At 37.6% G+C, this 18,946-nt stretch overlaps 1 protein-coding gene across 15 annotated transcripts in view; it reads left to right on the plus strand.

Annotated features, from left to right (window-relative positions):
• The first annotated feature begins 1,023 nt into the window (after positions 1 to 1,023).
• The window catches only part of r3hdm2 (R3H domain containing 2), a 113,232-nt gene continuing 95,309 nt past the window's right edge, over positions 1,024 to 18,946 (plus strand). For 12 of the 15 annotated variants that reach the window (XR_013210567.1, XR_013210565.1, XR_013210566.1 and 9 more), the window contains exon 1: positions 1,025 to 1,419. The gene's annotated coding sequence lies outside the window, so the exon portion shown is untranslated. Of the gene's footprint in view, positions 1,420 to 18,946 lie in introns of all 15 variants that reach the window. The other 3 variants (XM_077248564.1, XM_077248567.1, XM_077248566.1) reach the window with 1 other exon arrangement.

Consider the following 18,946-nt stretch of genomic DNA (forward strand, 5'->3'; position numbering starts at 1 on the left):
GATTTGACAGCACTAATTTGATCACTTTATAGTAAATATACACCATGCCACGCCAGAAAACTCAACAATATTGCTGTAAAATATCAAAGCATAATAGGCCTATGTTAAACATTTAATTTAAGTTATAGCCTATATGTTTTGTGAAAATATAATCACAATGTTGTTTTATTTTATTTTTTTACAGTACCCAATATTCACCATGCCAGCTACTCACAGCTTTTATTATTAAATAGAAGAACATAAAATATAAGCTGTATTGTGAAAATATAAGAGTATAAAGTATAAAAAGGATCGGAAGAGCATCATGATCATCGTCACTAATTAACACGTGATTTATAAGATTTTGTAGGGACATTTATGCTGAATCTTATATAATTTCACTGTAATACTCTTCCTGAATGAATTGCATTGAAGCAATAAAATCGGTTACATGGTGTCATTGTTATAGTGTCATTTAAATACTGAGCAATATTAAATAACATGTACTTACTATAGGGTTAGTATAGGATTTGGTTGAGGGTTAGAACATGTAGGCTAATTATGCTAATTTACTGTTATTACTATGGTAAATTCATGTGACATATGTTCAAGGACACTGTAAAATAAAGTGTTACTATACAATCTTTAACTATAAGATGCAAAAACAGGCGAAACTGAAACTATGACGACAGCGCCATCTTACGCTTCCCGAAGGCACAAACACATGGAACAGTGACGTAAAGCACAGAAAGAGCCCGCGTTATGCTTTCAATGCTTTATTTCCCTTGTCTTTTCTGGTTGTGAACACGAGAGAGTTTAAACGATGCTTTCAGACGCGCTTGTTTCTCAGACTGTGTTTTTTTTGTATTTTTTAATTTAATATTTTTTTTGCTTTCAAACTGTACAGAGTTGACATTAATGATTTACAACTTTATATACAATACACCAAATATATCAGCAATATTTACAATGTCACCTGAACATTCAGAATAAGAAAAAGGGGGTTTTGTTGATCTTTTTGTGAGGTTCGCCCGTGACGTCACGGCCCCGCCCACTCAGGTTCTGGTTTGATCACTGCGCGGTGTTGACACTCGGAGTCTCCGTGAGCTCGTGCTTGTGTTGGCGATTAAACGGTATTAAGCGACAGCGGGCTGTCGTTATTCGGTTACCGGGGGATCGGTTGGTTGGTGGGAGGTGGGTCATCAGTTTAAACATGTTTTCCTAGCCCATCCTGAGCGATAGTAATGCCCTCACGACTTCGTGAAGCGGCCGATTGTCATTTTGACTTAGCTCGCGCTCGCTTAGCCGCCACAGGCTAATTAATTAACCGAGAGTGTGAGAAATATTCACTCAAAATCATCGAAGACACTGCAAAAACTCCTCAAAACACCCAGAACGCCGAGTGCCTCCTCGTTTTGAAGGAACGCGAGGGATTAACAGGTAAGTGAACGCTTGAACGCTTTAAATGGAACAGGTATCGATGTATGTGTGTGTGTCGTTGTGTATCGCTTGTAAATATCACGTTAGTCGTCAGTGACAGGATAACGGTTAATTAATTCTTCACTTAAAGCACGACTACACTGTGTGAGAAACGGAACGCTCCCGTTCTTTGATTATTTGAACGTCGGCGTTCTAGTTTTGTCGCGTCGCGTGGAGTTTCAAATATTATTATTAATAATAAATAATCCCAGAATGTCAACCAATGCCTGATGGTGACCAGAGATCAGAACACATGCGTTTAAAGGACCGTTCACACCAAAAACTTTAACTATAAAGTTTTAATTATCGTTCTAAAGGCCTGTTCACATCAAGGACGCGAGTGATAAAGATGTACTTATATAAATGATGATGGATGCACTTTTTTGGGCTTCAAAATCTCAGGCACCATTCACTCAGATTATAAAGCTGGGAAAAGCCAGGATATTCTTTAATATAACTCAGATTGTGAGTATAGGATAGTTACAACTGTAACTATAACGCACAGAGAAAGAATATCATTGGAATCACTTTCATAATCCAGCTGATGAAGATAATAACATTAATTTAATAGCCAATCAGAATCTCGTTGCTTTAAAGGCATAGTTCACCGGAAAATGAAAATTATCCCATAATTCACTCACCCTCTCGCCACCGAATGACTTTTTCTTTCAGCTGAACACAATCTGAGTTATATGAAAGAATATCCTGCCTCTTCCCAACTTTATAATGGGAGTGAATGGTGCCTGAGATTTTGAAGCCCAAAAAAGTGCATCCATCCATCATAACAGTAATCCATAATAAAGTTAATAAAGGCCCTCTGAAGCGAAGCCATGCATTTTTTTTGTAAGAAACAAATCCATATTTATAACTTTTTAAACCATAATCACTGGCGGATGAGTGACCTCTGACCTGCGGATGATGTATTGGCAAAAGCTGATAGAGCAAAACAAAACACTGGTCACGAATTAGAAGTCGAAAACGAATTTTTAAAGAGAAATGTGGGAGGAGCTTGAGTTTGTTGCCTATATTCACCTAAGTTTACGCTACTCCTGCGTCATGCGTCGGGTCAGAGGTCATGTGTCGGGTCAGAGGTCACTCCCATATAAAAGTGCTCGAGCATTTAAAGCGTCAGACAACAAAACTGCAGTGTGCGCTTAGAATAAACAACAATACCGGTTGGTGTGACTAACGCTAACATAGTTCTTGTTATAGTTATCTTTATAGTTATGGTTCTTGGTGTGAACGAACCTAAACGCCCCCTTTAGGCTTGACGTTAGTGTCACATGTCAATGTTTAATTTAAGTCCCTGTTAAAATATATTAAAAACTCAGGAATATGTCAATATATTTACTTAGATATCAGGTAAGCTGTGTTTATAATACCTTTCATAAAGTGCTGTGATAATAGCTTTTAATAGTTTTTCTTTGGACATAACCATGATACTTTTTAATTTTTTTTTTACATTAATGCATTTGGCAGACACTTTTATCTAAAGCGACTTACATTGCATTTCAAGGTACACGTTTACACAGGGTGGCCACGGGTCCTTAGAATGTCTTAAATTCAGATTCGATGGGTAATATTAATATTTCTGGTCACATTACCGCTAAAATTTCTCCAGTCTGACGGACCCAATGTCCGTCAAATAACCAGTGAAGCATCAAATTTGATTATGATTATGTTTATGATTTTATTACATAAACAGCGATTGATAATGTATTTCTGGTAGCGCTGTTGAGACTCGCGCTGCCTGGTTCTGTGAGAGATTTTATAGTGAGAAATCAAAACAAATGAGCATAACAAACAGCACATAAGAAACATACTGAGGTAAAAATCCAAAATGTTGTTTTTTATTTATAACATATATAGTTAAGTAACATAACATGACGGAGCTATTTTGCTGAATATTCGCACGATTGCAGATGTTACATTGATTTTAGTTAAAAAAACAAGTAGTTAATATTAAATTACTTCAAATACTTGGGTTAAACAATAAGTATTACATATAAGCATGTAATATAATGTGTATTTCCATCACAGGTTTCGTCTTAAATTTCATTCAAAGTGGCATTAAAAAGATCTTAAGAAGTCTTACATTTAACTTGTTTATATCTGACACCCTGCTACATTCTTATTAGTTCTTGCTTTGCCTGGGAATCGAACCCATGACCTTCGCGTTGCACTTGCAAGCACCAACGCTCTACTGTTTGAGCTAAAGGAAAGGTATATAATGTGAGCAATGCAACACAACAAGGCTGGGTTGTTGATGCATTGATGGTGGGAGTGAAAACAGCATGAAAATAGAAGGAATTTCAAAATTGAATTGAATTCAAATTTCACAATTCGGTTTGATATAGTTTTACAAGCTTGCAATTTAATTAAATTCTGATCTTGATTTAATAATGATTCATTTGGAGATATATCTGATAGGGCTGGGCGATATGGCCAAAAAATCATATCTCTGTATTTTTAGTTTGAATGGCGATATATATCTCTGTACTTTCTACGTTTTTCTATTTGGATAAAGAAAATCTATATTTATTTAAAAAAATGTTATTTCACATCCTGCACAATGAAATCCTACAAACAATGTTGATATTGAAGGATATAGAAACAAATATAGTGAATGTAATGTAGGCTAAAGTGCAAAAAGGTGGTTAAAATCAAATTACATTCTAACATTTCAATCTAAAAACAAAAATAATGCTTTTGTTTTTAAATTGACTAAAGGCTAAACTAAAAATAAACAAAAGCACAAGCTAATTATGTTAGCCTGTGTTTAATTACCCCATTATAACGGTCACTTTCATAAAAATATACTTACTTGTAGGTTTAAAATTTTACATATGGCACATTTATTCTCTCCAACAACAAATATTTTAGCAACATGTATATTTTAGTCAGAATTATTGCGCTACTATTATATTGTGCTCGTCTGATATGCGCTCGTTCACAGACGCTTGAATATTATCAGAGATTCACTTGCAGAAGCTCGTCCTCTCCTGACAGAGAAATGGACATATTTGTTTGACTTTCCAACATTTACAGATGGAGAATATTCCTGTGAAATGTAAGTTAAGCTCTGAGGAAAACACCACGTCTCAAACGCATTAAACAGCGCAAGTATTAAATCTGTCCGTCAGCAACAGTGTCTGTCAGAGCATCCGACTTATTAACTATATCTATTTTGAAGACCTTAATATAAGCTTGTCATGTTTAGGACAGATTGTACTTTGTGTTTCAACTGGAGGATTTTTCAGATGTGCTCGTATCAAACTACTGTATCGATATTAACGGTATTGCTTCATCCCATATAGTTTCTAAAAAATATATATCGATATATATCGTACAAACTCGATATAGCGCCCGGTCCTTATATCAGCTACAGCACATCCTTTTTTCCCAAGAAAAAAAAAATCTGTCTCAGCTAATGCTGTAAAGTAAACTATACATGCAGCCCTGTCAATTTGCACATTATAATATCAGATATTAAAATAAACATCTGATTTGTATAGAAACATTTAAAACTACAATATGTAAGAATTTTGCATTACAATATCCCATAATCTCAAGGCCAGTGTTATATATTTTGTTAAGTTGATTACTTACAATATCCCAAATGTTTCCAACTATTTTTAAATCATGAGAAAATTGCGATTTTAACCAAGGAAACGGGGCGTTACAGCAGGGGGAGTCGCCAGTCAATTGCGTCATATCCGAGTTACCCTCGGTTTCCGCTAGTCCTTGACAAATGCGGAAGTTGTAGTTGTAGCGTCTATCAAGCTACAAACGTTAGCTTGTTTCGTGCAGTCGTTGCGGAACACACTTATTCTTTACCGATTGCAGCTGGTTCTGTCGACAAAACATGCTTAATTTTATATTTTCCAAATGTAGCATTCGTTAATAGTTATGTTTATGTAAGGGAAGTATTATTGCTTTAGATTTGTGTTTAGTTTATTGACATTGTTTATCACGTCTGATGTTTATGGCCATGTAAATAAATATAGAATGTGTTATACATAAAGATTAATCAGTATTTTGGCAAATGATGTGGTTATGTTCGAATGTACTTTTACAACAATTGTTTAGAACACGTAAAACTGCACAGCGTTATCACAATAATGAATTCGACATACAGTAACATCTATGATAACCAATTTAGTATTAAATCTTACTTTTCTTGCGGTTAATTCACTTTAATGAAATAAAAGTGTGATGAGGTTCAAGAAGAAGGAAGTTCAGGAAGAAGACAGGGGTCTGCGTGACTGGGACTCGTACTTTATTAAAATAAAACAAAACAAACAAAAGTCGCACTTAAACGCGCGTTCACCGTGGCAACCGCGACGGCACAAAACAGTTAAAAAATGAGAGCTCGGATCCACCGGTTTTCTTTCTCTGCGTCAAATTTTCTCTCCAGTCTCTCTCTCTCGTTCCAGCGCGCGGCTTATAAGCGGTCTCTCCACGCCGATCACTGCAATAAGACACAGGTGTTCGTCATTTGCACTTGACCTACTTCCCGCTCGTCTCTTCTCTCTCTCATTACATTAAAAAAAAAATTTAACCTCATCCATGAATATGATTTTTCGATTCCCGTCTGACTGATTTACATCCACGGTGGAGTTTAAAACGACAGTTCCCATCATTCCACGCTCCTTCACATCGTCATCAAGCTACGCCGTTGTGGTTGTTTGGAATGTAGCGCCCTCTAGCGGCAAACAACTCTTGCATATTGTACCTTTAAGTTGCATGCAGTTTTTATAATATTAACATTATGTGAAAGTGTTTTATTGACGGTTGAAACACTGATTGATGGATTTCAGGAAGTTGTTAAAGAGGAAGAGATGATCGGTTCATCGGACACACACACACACACACACACACACACACACACACACACACACACACACACACACACACACACACACACACACACACACACACACACACACATTTACTGACTGATTTACTGATGGAACTGACAGAATTAGTCAGAAGTATCAAAGCTTATTGTGATTATTGGATGGGAAGTAGTTCAAATAATGTTTGGTGAAGTTTTATTCACACATCGATTGAAAAGAGCAATGACTAAAAGATCGATTCTCAGGATTTAAGATTCAAAATGAGAATCAATTAAAATAGAGAAATCTAAATTGTAATTTGTTTGCTTAAAGAATGCAAGAATGGAGTTTTATTAATCATGGTAAGGTAACATTGCTCAAATGAGGAATTAAACTTCGCACGATGCAAGTTTTCACCCTAGCGAACGGTTGTTTTGTAGTTTTATGTTGCAGGACTGAAGCTGGTCACCTGTGCGGTCGAGATGCTTTAATGTGCACGTTGATGCATAACGTCACCATCTGTAAGTGTGCGATCTACAGTTTAATATCTTCCGTAGGACAAGAAGTCAGATAGAAATGAACGTTTGAATTCGTGTCCAACATGTGGCCTTTTGCATTAGATTTGTGTTTAGAATTTGGAAGGAAGAAAGAAATGGTTCGTGTTGGTTAAATATGTTCATTGTGCATGAAGGAGTTTTCCTTGGTTATAGTCTGATTACTGCTTTAAAACATTTGTAATTTTCTGTAATCAACGTGTCAGGTGCTGCTTTTTGACGACTTCCTGTTCCTGATATTTACACTGATTTGTGTCATGAAAATCTGAAGATACACAAACCTTGTTAATAGAAACTTGACTCAGGAGTGATGTGTGTGTTTGTTCGTCAGGTGTGTCGTGTGTAAAGCTGTTTTGAAGCTCTCTGAAAGTCACTCACTCTCGATTGGTGAAAGATTGTCTTTCTTCAGGAGAATAGCTGATATCCAGCAGTGTGTGTGTGTGTGTGATTTTCACAAGCAGATTGTTGACAAGTGTTGTGGTCAAGATGTTCTGTTCCTGTTGTCCCTATTCCAGTAGATTGGGGTAGTTGTTTTAGTAAATGAGTGCAGGAATGGGAAATCAATCTTTGCTTAATTATTCATGAGTACAGAAACGCTTCATTATCAGCGTTTTCAGTGATGAAGTCCTGTTGGCCCGGTTCTGAAGGGTTTGATATACAATCACTTGTTATAATCACTGATTGTCAGTGTTTTGAGGAGGTTTGCATTTGTTAGATGATTAAGAACACTAAAGCAATGTCCTGTGAAAACCATAGAAAACCAATGAAATGTGTCTTGTGAAGTTGTTTTTTATGTAACTGAATATGTGCTATGTACTTGCATTCACTTCTCAGTATGTTTGACTATTTCATGATGATTCTGAATCTAAATATTGCAGAATGCAAAAGGATAAAAAGAAAATAATCACTAGGAAAAGAAAGCAGAGACTGAAAACACCTCTTGCCATAGATATTCTTATTATAACATGTCAGGTTAAAATACCAAGTGTTACGTTATTCTCGTGTTATTCTTAGAGCTGGGTACCGAGTTCGGTACTTTTTAGGTACCGACCGAATTGCCTCGATACTGCCGAGTATCGAAACATGTCTTGTTTTTCGGTACCAAGTTTCGGTACCTAAGTGGTTAATCTCGTCAACGTCAGTGAAACAATAAGCATGCAGCATGATTGGCTGTGGCGGGAAAACACTAGTTTATGCGGCTGCCCAGAGACATGGCTCGTAACACTAGAGGCTGTAGTGTGTGTGTGTGTGTGTGTGTGTGTGTGTGTGTGTGTGTGTGTGTAAGCGTAAGCGTCCAACCCAGATAGATAGAAAATATGTGGAAATGATCAAAAGTGTACCTATGTACCCGACTCGATGCCATAAGCACACGATGCAATATTTTTGACAAGATAATTGCTGCCAAGACCGGTAACACGGTAAATCTGATAAGGCACTTAAAAGCGCACAGAATATAACGTTACTTGAGAGTAGAAAGTTTATCCGCCTTCGACTACAAGAACTGGAGCGCGTCACATATAAACCGAAACTCAGCGTATAGGATACTTGCCTCACAGACATGAGAAATAGTTCTATATATGTTCAAAATATGTCTACTTTTAAACGAAACAATTAGAAATAAATAGTTTGATTACCTAATCCATATAGGCGCGCGCGCGTTCACTACTGCAGGGATGACGAGTCAGCATCGCAAATTCGCAATAATCATCTTTGCAGCCAACACGTTTAGTAAACACTTGTTCATTAATAAACAATTAAAATATCTCCTTGCTATCGTTTCCCGGCACATCCATAATCATTAGGCTACTTTTGCCAGTTGCGGCGAGCTTCATGTGTGCTGCGCGCGAGGCATATATCCCGCACCCCAGTAGTCTATATTTAATTCAATTCACATTTATTTGTATAGCATTTTTCACAATACATATCGTTTCAAAGCAGCTTTACAGAAAATGCATGTGTTTAAATTACAATTTAGAGTGATCTGTAATCAGTGGTGACTGTGTGTAATGCATTTCAATTAATTTTCATTCAGTTTCATTGTTAAACATTGCATTAAGTTAAGGCAGAAACAATGAGCTCATTGAAGTAAAGACTACATGTTGTTAAATGATTAGGAAACATGGAAAACTTTAGCATTGGTGCTTTTTTACAGACTCAAAATATGAGTGTAAAAAAGTCAACAAACTGAAAAAATACGTTTTTTTTTTAGGTAATGTTATATTGATAAAATTGGTATCGAAAAAATTATCGTTCAGCAACCGGTATCAGTATCGAAAATTTTGTTACGATACCCAGCCCTAGTCATTCTTAAATAAAACATGAAAGAAAACTGATAGCTCATCGAGTCAAACCGATGGATCAGCTTTATTCATGATTTTAAATGATTCGTTTCAGTCTTTTTGAATGGACGTTCCCCGAACCGGAAGTGCCGCCCGTAATTCAAGATCGTCAGGAATAAAGAGGATATATGTTTGTATATTGCTTTATTGTATTTAAATGTTCAGTTATTTTAGCTACAATAAAAAGTTATTAAACCTGTTATAGTATGACAACACTTTTTTGCTAATTATTTCAATATCGGGAAAATACAGTGATAAAAGCTTCATATATCAAATCTGAATATGATAAGCACAGATATGCATCTGATTGATAAAACACACTTCAGACGTTAATAATCAGCCGAGTTCAGAGAACAAGCCCAGATCAGATGCGGATTTTGCTAATTTTCGCACAAAAACGACTCCGGAAGCCCTAATAGCGTTTTATAAGTATATATTTAAAGATAATCTAGTTCCTACATTATTTTTCTATACATTTACTCTACAATATGCCCTTTAATAATGAGTTCCTGTTATCAGTTTTAATAATCAGACTCAGCCGAGACGAGAGAACAACCCAGGGCCGGTTTCACAAAGATAGACTTTGACTATGGCTTAGATGTAGTAGATAGTCAGACTTCAGATCGACATCTAAATCAGACCGTTGCACAAAGCACTCAAGACTCTGACTATCTGAAGTAGGACTACACTGCAATGCATTCTGGGTAAAACAAGACACTTTTCAAAACAAAAAACATGGCGGATCGAGTAAGCGCATTCAGCCGCTCAGTGCAGTTTACCCCAGCGGAAAACGTGTGTGTTGGAGGAGGATAACAGTTACAAGCACATTTTACTTGGGAAATTTAGCGGAGAATGAAGTAACAAGAAGAAATGTTTAATTTGGAAAAAGATACGACAATTAACTGCGTTAATCCGACCGTTGAGCGGAGCGTTAAAGACGTACAGAAAAGAAAAGTCCTCATTATTATATATCTCCAGTATTACTGCGGTCCCTAAAAACCCTTTCCCTCCTCATAGCTCTCTCCATGGGCCGGTTTCACAAAGCTATCTTAGACCGGTCTATAGTGTTAGACAAGTCTACAATCTGCTTGTTTCACAAAAATGTAGACCAAAAAAATTAGACGCCTTAACCCAGATTAACCCAGGTCTAAGACTCTGTTACCTTGGCAACCAGCAGTAACAATCAGTTACATTACAAACAACCAAAAGAAAAGGGAAAATGCTCATAATCTGTGGTTTGCTGACGGCGTTATGGAGAGAGCTATGAGGAGGGAAAGGGTTTTCAGGATATTTCCTCTTAAATATTTATTTTTTGGCATCTTGTACCATGTTTTTGTATCTTTTCTGTACGTCTTTAACGCTCCGCTCAACGGTCGGATTAACACTGTTAACTAAACAAATGAAACATTTCTTCTTGTTACTTCATTCTCCGCTAAATTTCCCAAGTAAAATGTGCTTGTAACTGTTACACTCCTCCAACACACATGTTTTCCGCTGGGGTAAACTGCACTGAGCGATTGAATGCGCTTACTCGATCCGCCTCGATCCACTTTTTGTTTTGAAAAGTGTCTTATTTTACCCAGAATGCATTGCAGTGTAGTCCTACTTAAGATAGTCAGAGTCTTCAGTGCTTTGTGCGACGGTCTGATTTAGATGTCGATCTGAAGTCTGACTATCTACTACATCTAAGCCGTAGTCAAAGTCTATCTTTGTGAAACCGGACCCATAACATTCTCAGCAAACCACAAATTATGAGCATTTTCCCTTTTCTTTTGGCTGTTTGTAATGTAACTGATTGTTGCTGCTGGTTGCCAAGGTAACAGAGTCTTAGACCTGGGTTAGCCTGGGTTAAGGTGTCAAATTTTTTTGGTCTAAATTAAGTCAGTCTTTATTTTTGTGAAACAGTCTAACTTGCATTAGACTATGAGCAGATTTTAGACTTGTCTAACACTATAGACCGGTCTGAAGTAGCTTTGTGAAACCGCCCTCAGATCTTGAGTTGTGTGTTTATGGACTGAAATGCGGTTTGAAGTGAAACTCGTGTGGCGCAGTCCTCCCACATATGAGATGGCGGGTGTTCGGTCATATTTAGCTGGAAGGGCTTCTGTAATATTGATAAGGAGTCGTGTCACGATGCTTTGTGCACCTGAACATGGATCCGGCCTCTGTGTGCGTGATTGTGGTTGTATTATTGTGTGTGTGTGTGTTGGTTTTGCAGCAGCACAGGCAGTATGCTGTGTTGTTTTTTTTCTTGAGAGATTTGAAGAGCTATTTATAGACTCGAGCATGTGCTTCCCTCCCTTTCTCTCGTTCACTCGCTCATCTTTTCCTCCCGGATGCATGATGCTATTAGATTCTTCTTCCTCATCGCACACCTTTTTTCCTCTAATTCCCGCTTTTTCTTTTCATCTGTTGTTGTTCTGTCCTCGTATTCTGTTTCCTCAGCTCTTTTCCTCTGTGTTGTTCCTCGCTGCTTTCGCACGACCGTTCCTCCCTCCTTCCCTGTGGATTTCTCCTTGTGAATTATTAATGGTTGCTGGATGGCAGTGACTGGGAGCAACGCTGAGATTCATCAATCATCAGTTTTCTGCCCTGAGACGGGACAGGGAATGAGACAGTAGACAGAGACGGGGACACCACCATGTTGCATGTGTGTGTATGCAAAACTACACACTTTCAAAAACTAGTCGGTTTTAAATAGTGATGCACCAAAAAAAATAAAAGCCTAAGTTTATTTGTGTGGGACATTTTCTTTAACTTAGAGCTGTCAATGTTAACGCATGCGATAATTTCAAAATCCTTTAAGTCCCCCTGTAGTCAATAACTTTTTCCTTTAAAACTCACCAAAATGACATTTCTAAGTGTTTTTTAATTAAAAAATTCTTTATACCTTAAAATATCTTGAATGTAACTCGACACCCTTGCCTCATTTAGTATGCGCTGTTCTATGAATATGCAAATGAGCCCCGCCTCCACTCACTCACTCAGTCAGCTCAGAGATCCACTGGTTGACGATCACACGTTGATCTGATTGGTTACAAGGTAGTTTGTGACGTCAGAAACACCAGCGATTTCAAAGCGTGTTTTTGAGACTGTCTTTGGTTCACTGCAGTTTTAAGTAGAAAATACTTAGCAATGCTGTCGACTTATGAATTTACACATGGTTTGTCTTAAAGCGTATTAAAAACACCACATAGACACATAAACAACATTAAATAAGACAGGGGGACTTTAATGCGTAAATATAATTGAATGCAAATAACGCATTTAAATTACTAAAGCATGTGTAATTGCATTGTTAACGTAATTTAAGTTGTGCAGCGTTAACAATGTAGTTCCGTAGTAGGTGGAAATTTCTATTCTCATTCCTGGCTGCTTTCATTCCTAACCCTTTAAAGGATTAGTTCACTTTTTAAAAAACTTTTGCTGATAATTTACTCACCCCCATGTCATCCAAGATGTCCATGTCTTTCTTTCTTCAGTCGAAAAGAAATTAAGGTTTTTGATGAAAACATTCTAGGATTTTTCTCCATATAATGGACTTCACTGGGTACCAAACGGTCCAAATGACAGTTTCAGCGCAGCTTCAAATGGCTTTAAACGACACCAGACGATGAATAAGGGTCTTATCTAGTGAAACGATCGGTCATTTCAAAAATAAATAAAAAAGTTTAAGTTTTATAAGCACAAATGCTCGCCTTGCTCTGTTCTGTGATGTACGTTCGTGATCCTGTTCGAACTCGTTCATCAAAATGAACAAATCTTTTTTCGAGTCATTTCGTTCGTTGAATGAACGAAATGACTCGAAAAAAGACTCGTTCAAAATTAACGCATTTTTTTTCGAAAAAAGATTTAATTCATTTTGATGAACAAGTTCGAACAGGTGAGTCACGAACGTGCGTCACAGAACAGAGCAAGGCGAGCATTTGTGCTTATAAAACTTAAAGTTTTTTTTATCGTTTCGCAAGATAAAACCCTTATGCATCGTCTGGTGTCGTTTGAAGCTGCACTGAATTATATTAACTTTTGATATTACTTGGTTATTTGGTGTTCTTTTTGTGAAAATCAGTCTCCAAAGTGTCCTTTTTTTTGGAAAGACGGCTAAATTTACCTGGCAAAAAGCTTGCAGAAAATAGTTTTGTGAGAAACATCCTTCAATCTGGTGGTTTACACTACTGGATATAGCAAATTTTAACTAAATGAACGTGTTAAACATTTAAAAGGTAATTGGTGTGTGTATGCTTAATTTCACAATAAGTGTGTGATTAATCATGATATAATTTATTATTGACAGCCCTACTTTAAATAAATTCATTAAGGCTTGGATTTTATAATGTTGTTCATAATGAATGCCACTATAATTAGTTTCTTTTATACCATTTTTTCCCCGCCAGAAAATATGTTAATTAAATTTAGGTAAGTATCGGTGATTATATTAAACCATTCAAAGTAAAGTTCTTTGAAAACGAGCCAAAGTGCATCACCAAAGAAGCACTAATTAAACAACACTGTTTTTCTTCAATGTTTTCAGCACCTCAAAACTAATTTCATAACCCCGGAAAACATTTTTTCATTCGAAATTTGTGCATTTTTAGCACCAAAGGTCAAAGTTTAGAAGACCTTCATGCAGATCTTTTCCATACATCAACAGTTTTTAGTTTGCCAAGCTCGAAATCAAGGCAAAGAAAAGTGTAAAACACCATAAAAGTGGCTATATTTCAGACCTTCAAGATTCAAGATTTCTTTGCCATTCCACAGTACACTGTAGTACGAAATTACGTGCAAAGTTCACAGCTTAAAAATATATTACAGAAACAATTAAAAACACAGTAGAAAAACGAGATATTAACTACATGAATAAAAATAAATGAAAATGCTTATATGGGTATGCAGAGCATGTAGAGTGATAAAAATAAATATACAACATCTAAAAAAACGCTAAAATATAAGTATCTAGATAAATACAGTTGGGACCATGAATATCCATATTTAAAATAGTGCATTTGAGAAGATGTGATAACGGAAAATTTTTGAGCTGAAAGTGCTGTGCAAAAATTATTTAAAAAATAAATATTCTATTCAATTCACATGTTTGTATAGCGCTTTTCACAATACACTTCGTTTCAAAGCAGCTTTACAGAAAAGTTTCACTTTCCACAATTTAGAGTGATCTGTTATCAGAGGTAACTGTCTAAGTTATGTATTTCAGAAATGTACATATACCAAAGTTAGCTAAAAATGTATTAAAAAAATCAATCATTTATGCCAAAAAATGCATTTAAATAATGTTATCATTTAAGGCAGAAACAATGAGCTCATTGAAGTAATGAATACTTGTTTGTTAACAAATGATTATGACAGAAAACTAGCATTGACAGAAACTCTTCAGGATGAGGTGAGAGTAGGAAGGGTTGTTTCCATCAGTAATGTCAGTTCTGTTTCCGGAGATGGACCGTAAAAGCATCACAGACTGACAGCACAAACATGCACGCACATCTCCAGTTTCTATTGATCTGCAATAAAGCGTTACGCTGACCCGTATTCTGTGACAGCACACCTACTCCTTCCCAGCTGGCTTAGCTTCGATGCACAGATTTCACATCAGTGACCCACTCAACACATCGTCATAAGCTGTTGACTCTTGCATAGTTGGACTTATGACTGATTGATACGAATGTTATTAGTGCAGGTCATCATGTTCTGTTCATTATTTGTTCCATCCAGAAGCCGAGACCACATTTTTTTTCAGTTATTGCGCCCAAAACATACACCTTCTCTCATACAAATTAGGGACGCACCGATATGAACATTTTGGCTGATACCGATAATTATTTGTATTTGAAAGCCGATAACCGATATATTGGCCGATAAATCTAAATCCAAGTTTTTATATCATTTCTGAGAGCCTAATTACAAAAACAAAAGTCACAACATTAAATCCATGTTCCAAACACATAATTATAATGTTCTAATTATAATTTTATGTAGCCGATATGACTTATGTTGCACTGAACTGTATTTTCTTTTTTTTTAAGTGATTACAATCATATTTCAAGCAATAAACCATCATGTTGAACAGTGCACATCTGAAGTGTGTCAGCTGAAGGAAATAATACATTATTTATCAGCTTTAACATATCTGCCATATTTTCTAATCAGGTTGATGATAATAACGTTAAAAATGAACATATATAAGCCGATACCGATATGGTGGCTGATATATATCATGCATCCCTTATACAAATATATTATTTTTAATCTATAATGTGGAAGAAACCTGTATGTTTGTCAAATACCCATGTTCATCTGTCTAGCGTGTCGTTTTCATGAGTGTTGAGTTCCTCATCAGTGCATTTGCGCTGTTTAAGAATGAATGAGTGAAGGAGAGAGGAGGGAGGATGAGTAAATGAGCGCATGCTCACTTAGAGAGAGAGAGAGAGAGAGAGAGAGAGAGAGAGCGAGAGAGAGAGAGGCTGTGCTTCATTCAGAAAAAGCAGGGGGGCGTCAGAAACGAAGCGAGAGAGAAAACTAAGCGGTGGAGAACTGTCTGTTCTCTGTTAGGGAAACTGAAATGCGCTCGGCTCTGCACCTAATGATGCGGGGAGATCAGCGATAAATCAGCCGATATAGTAAGCGGTGTGTGTGTGTGTGTGTGTGTGTAGTGCATATGCGCAGGCATGCATGCATGTGAAAAGTCTGAGTAAAGGGCTGCTTATTCGGGCAATTTTAAAATCACACTGAAATGTTCTGCTTATGACTAAACCATCAGGTGCATTATGGGAAATGTAGTCCATAAGCCTAGACTGGTGAAAATGGGTCAGAGAGTTTAGATGAAATGCGCTGAAGTTTCTTGTAAGCCTGTTTAAAAAAAAAAAAAAGATCGACGTGTGAAGCTGAGCTGTTAAGTATGCTTTCAGAAAAGCTGCAGATATCTTACACACTTGCCGTGGGTTTTGACATCATTCACTGACGTCAGGTGGAGCCGTTCTTGCATGCAAGTGAATGTTAATTGTTTCGCTTGAATGATGCTAGAAAGCATTTCTTTCATGCAGAATCATTCTTGTTAATGTTTGCTTGTCATGCAATGCTTCGCGTATGCGTGTAAGACCATGTTGATGAGCGACAGGCTTCAGTGTGGGTCAGTCGGTCGTGGGTGTGTGTGTGTGTGTGTTGAAAACGATCCCCGTCTGCCCACTTGCGTAGAGGTCGATAAAGAGAGTGTATTTGCTGAGGTAATGAGGAATTCCCTTTCACTGTGTCCTTGCGTCCTCGTCACCCACGCCGGGGGTGAATCTCTGCAGGAGAGAGACGTCATTCATGTCTCAGCGATGAGAGATGTGTGTTAGAGCGCAGGACATCAGGAGGCGGCGCAGGGGAGATTCACAAGAACTTTGTTCATAAAGAAACTGAGAGTTAAAGGGATAGTTCACCCAAAGATGAACATTATGTAAGTTACTCGCCCTCCAAACCCATAAGGCTTTCGTTCATCTTTAAAACATGAATGAAGATATTTTAATGAAATCTGTCCTTCCATTGACGGCTACACAACTGATACTTTGACGCTTTGAAAAGTTCATAAAGAGATCGTAAAACTAATGCTTATGAATCAAGTGTTTTAGTCAATTTTCTGAAGAGACTCGTTCACTTTATATGATGAACAGTTTTAATTTAGGCTTTTATTCATGTATAAACATTCATCAACGCACACATCAGTTATGGTAAACGGAAGCTCAAGTATGTTTGTTTGACGTGCGAGAACCAATGAGGTTCATCTCGTGTTACGCATCACGTTTGAGCTTCTCAAGAACCAATGAGGTTCATTCTCTTGTTACGCATCACGTTTGAGCTTCTCAAGAACCAATGAGGTTCATTCTCGTGTTACGCATCACGTTTGAGCTTCTCAAGAACCAATGAGGTCCATTCTCGTGTTACGCATCACGTTTGAGCTTCTCAAGGACCAATGAGGTTCATTCTCGTGTTACGCATCACGTTTGAGCTTCTCAAGGACCAATGAGATTCATTCTCTTGTTACGCATCACGTTTGAGCTTCTCAAGAACCAATGAGGTTCATTCTCTTGTTACGCATCACGTTTGAGCTTCTCAAGAACCAATGAGGTTCATTCTCTTGTTACGCATCACGTTTGAGCTTCTCAAGAACCAAAGAGGTTCATTCTCGTGTTACGCGTCACGTTTGAGCTTCTCAAGAACCAATGAGGTTCATTCTCGTGTTACGCATCACGTTTGAGCTTCTCAAGGACCAATGAGGTTCATTCTCGTGTTACGCATCACGTTTGAGCTTCTCAAGGACCAATGAGATTCATTCTCTTGTTACGCATCACGTTTGAGCTTCTCAAGAACCAATGAGGTTCATTCTCTTGTTACGCATCACGTTTGAGCTTCTCAAGAACCAATGAGGTTCATTCTCATGTTACGCATCACGTTTGAGCTTCTCAAGAACCAATGAGGTTCATTCTCGTGTTACGCATCACGTTTGAGCTTCTCAAGGACCAATGAGGTTCATTCTCGTGTTACGCATCACGTTTAAGCTTCTCAAGAACCAATGAGGTTCATTCTCGTGTTACGCATCACGTTTGAGCTTCTCAAGGACCAATGAGGTTCATTCTCTTGTTACGCATCACGTTTGAGCTTCTCAAGGACCAATGAGGTTCTTTCTCGTGTTACGCATCACGTTTGAGCTTCTCAAGAACCAATGAAGTTCATCTTGTGTTACGCATCACGTTTGAGCTTCTCAAGAACCAATGAGGTTAATTCTCGTGTTACTCAGCACGTTTGAGCTTCTCAAGAACCAATGAGGTTCATTCTCGTGTTACGCATCACGTTTGAGCTTCTCAAGAACCAATGAGGTTTATTCTCGTGTTACGCATCACGTTTGAGCTTCTCAAGAACCAATGAGGTTCATTCTCGTTTTACGCATCACATTTAAGCTTCTCAAGAACCAATGAGGTTCATTCTCATGTTACGCATCACGTTCGAGCTTCTCAAGAACCAATGATGTTAATTCTTCTGTTACGCATCACATTTAAGCTTCTCAAGAACCAATGAGGTTCATTCTCGTTTTACGCATCACATTTAAGCTTCTCAAGAACCAATGAGGTTCATTCTCATGTTACGCATCACGTTCGAGCTTCTCAAGAACCAATGAGGTTCATTCTCGTGCTACGCATCACATTTCAGCTTCTCAAGAACCAATGAGGTTCATTCTCGTGTTACGCATCACGTTTGAGCTTCTCAAGAACCAATGAGGTTCATTCTCGTGTTACGCATTACGTTTGAGCTTCTCAAGAACCAATGAGGTTAATTCTCGTTTTACGCATCACGTTTGAGCTTCTCAAGAACCAGTGAGGTTCATCTCGTATTACGCAGCACAGATGAATTTATCTAAATAAGACCAGTAATATGCATAAAAAAATATGGTCAGTTTTATTTCATGCTGAATTTAATAAAGCACGCTTGTTTTGGCCAATATTTTCGATGTTGCTTGATTTTAAGTCTGCAGCAAAAGCATTGTGAGTTTTATTGTGAATATTCGTTATATCACACAAACAAGCATGTTCCCCCTGCAGAGCCCGAACCCTCAGTATGCATCTCCACCTGAGCCTCACGCAAACACACGCGGGTTATTTTTGAACACTGTGTGCCAGAACAGTGTCTCAGTGAGGGAGAGAAACAAAGAGCGAGAGAATCCTCAGCAGAGATGGGAATAAAGCGAGAGAAATGGAGACTGCACAGTGCTGCT

The sequence above is a fragment of the Siphateles boraxobius genome, unplaced genomic scaffold (assembly GCF_051911475.1).
Source record: "Siphateles boraxobius isolate OS27281-9 unplaced genomic scaffold, OSU_SipBor_1 305, whole genome shotgun sequence".
Classification (NCBI taxonomy): Eukaryota; Metazoa; Chordata; class Actinopteri; order Cypriniformes; family Leuciscidae; genus Siphateles; species Siphateles boraxobius.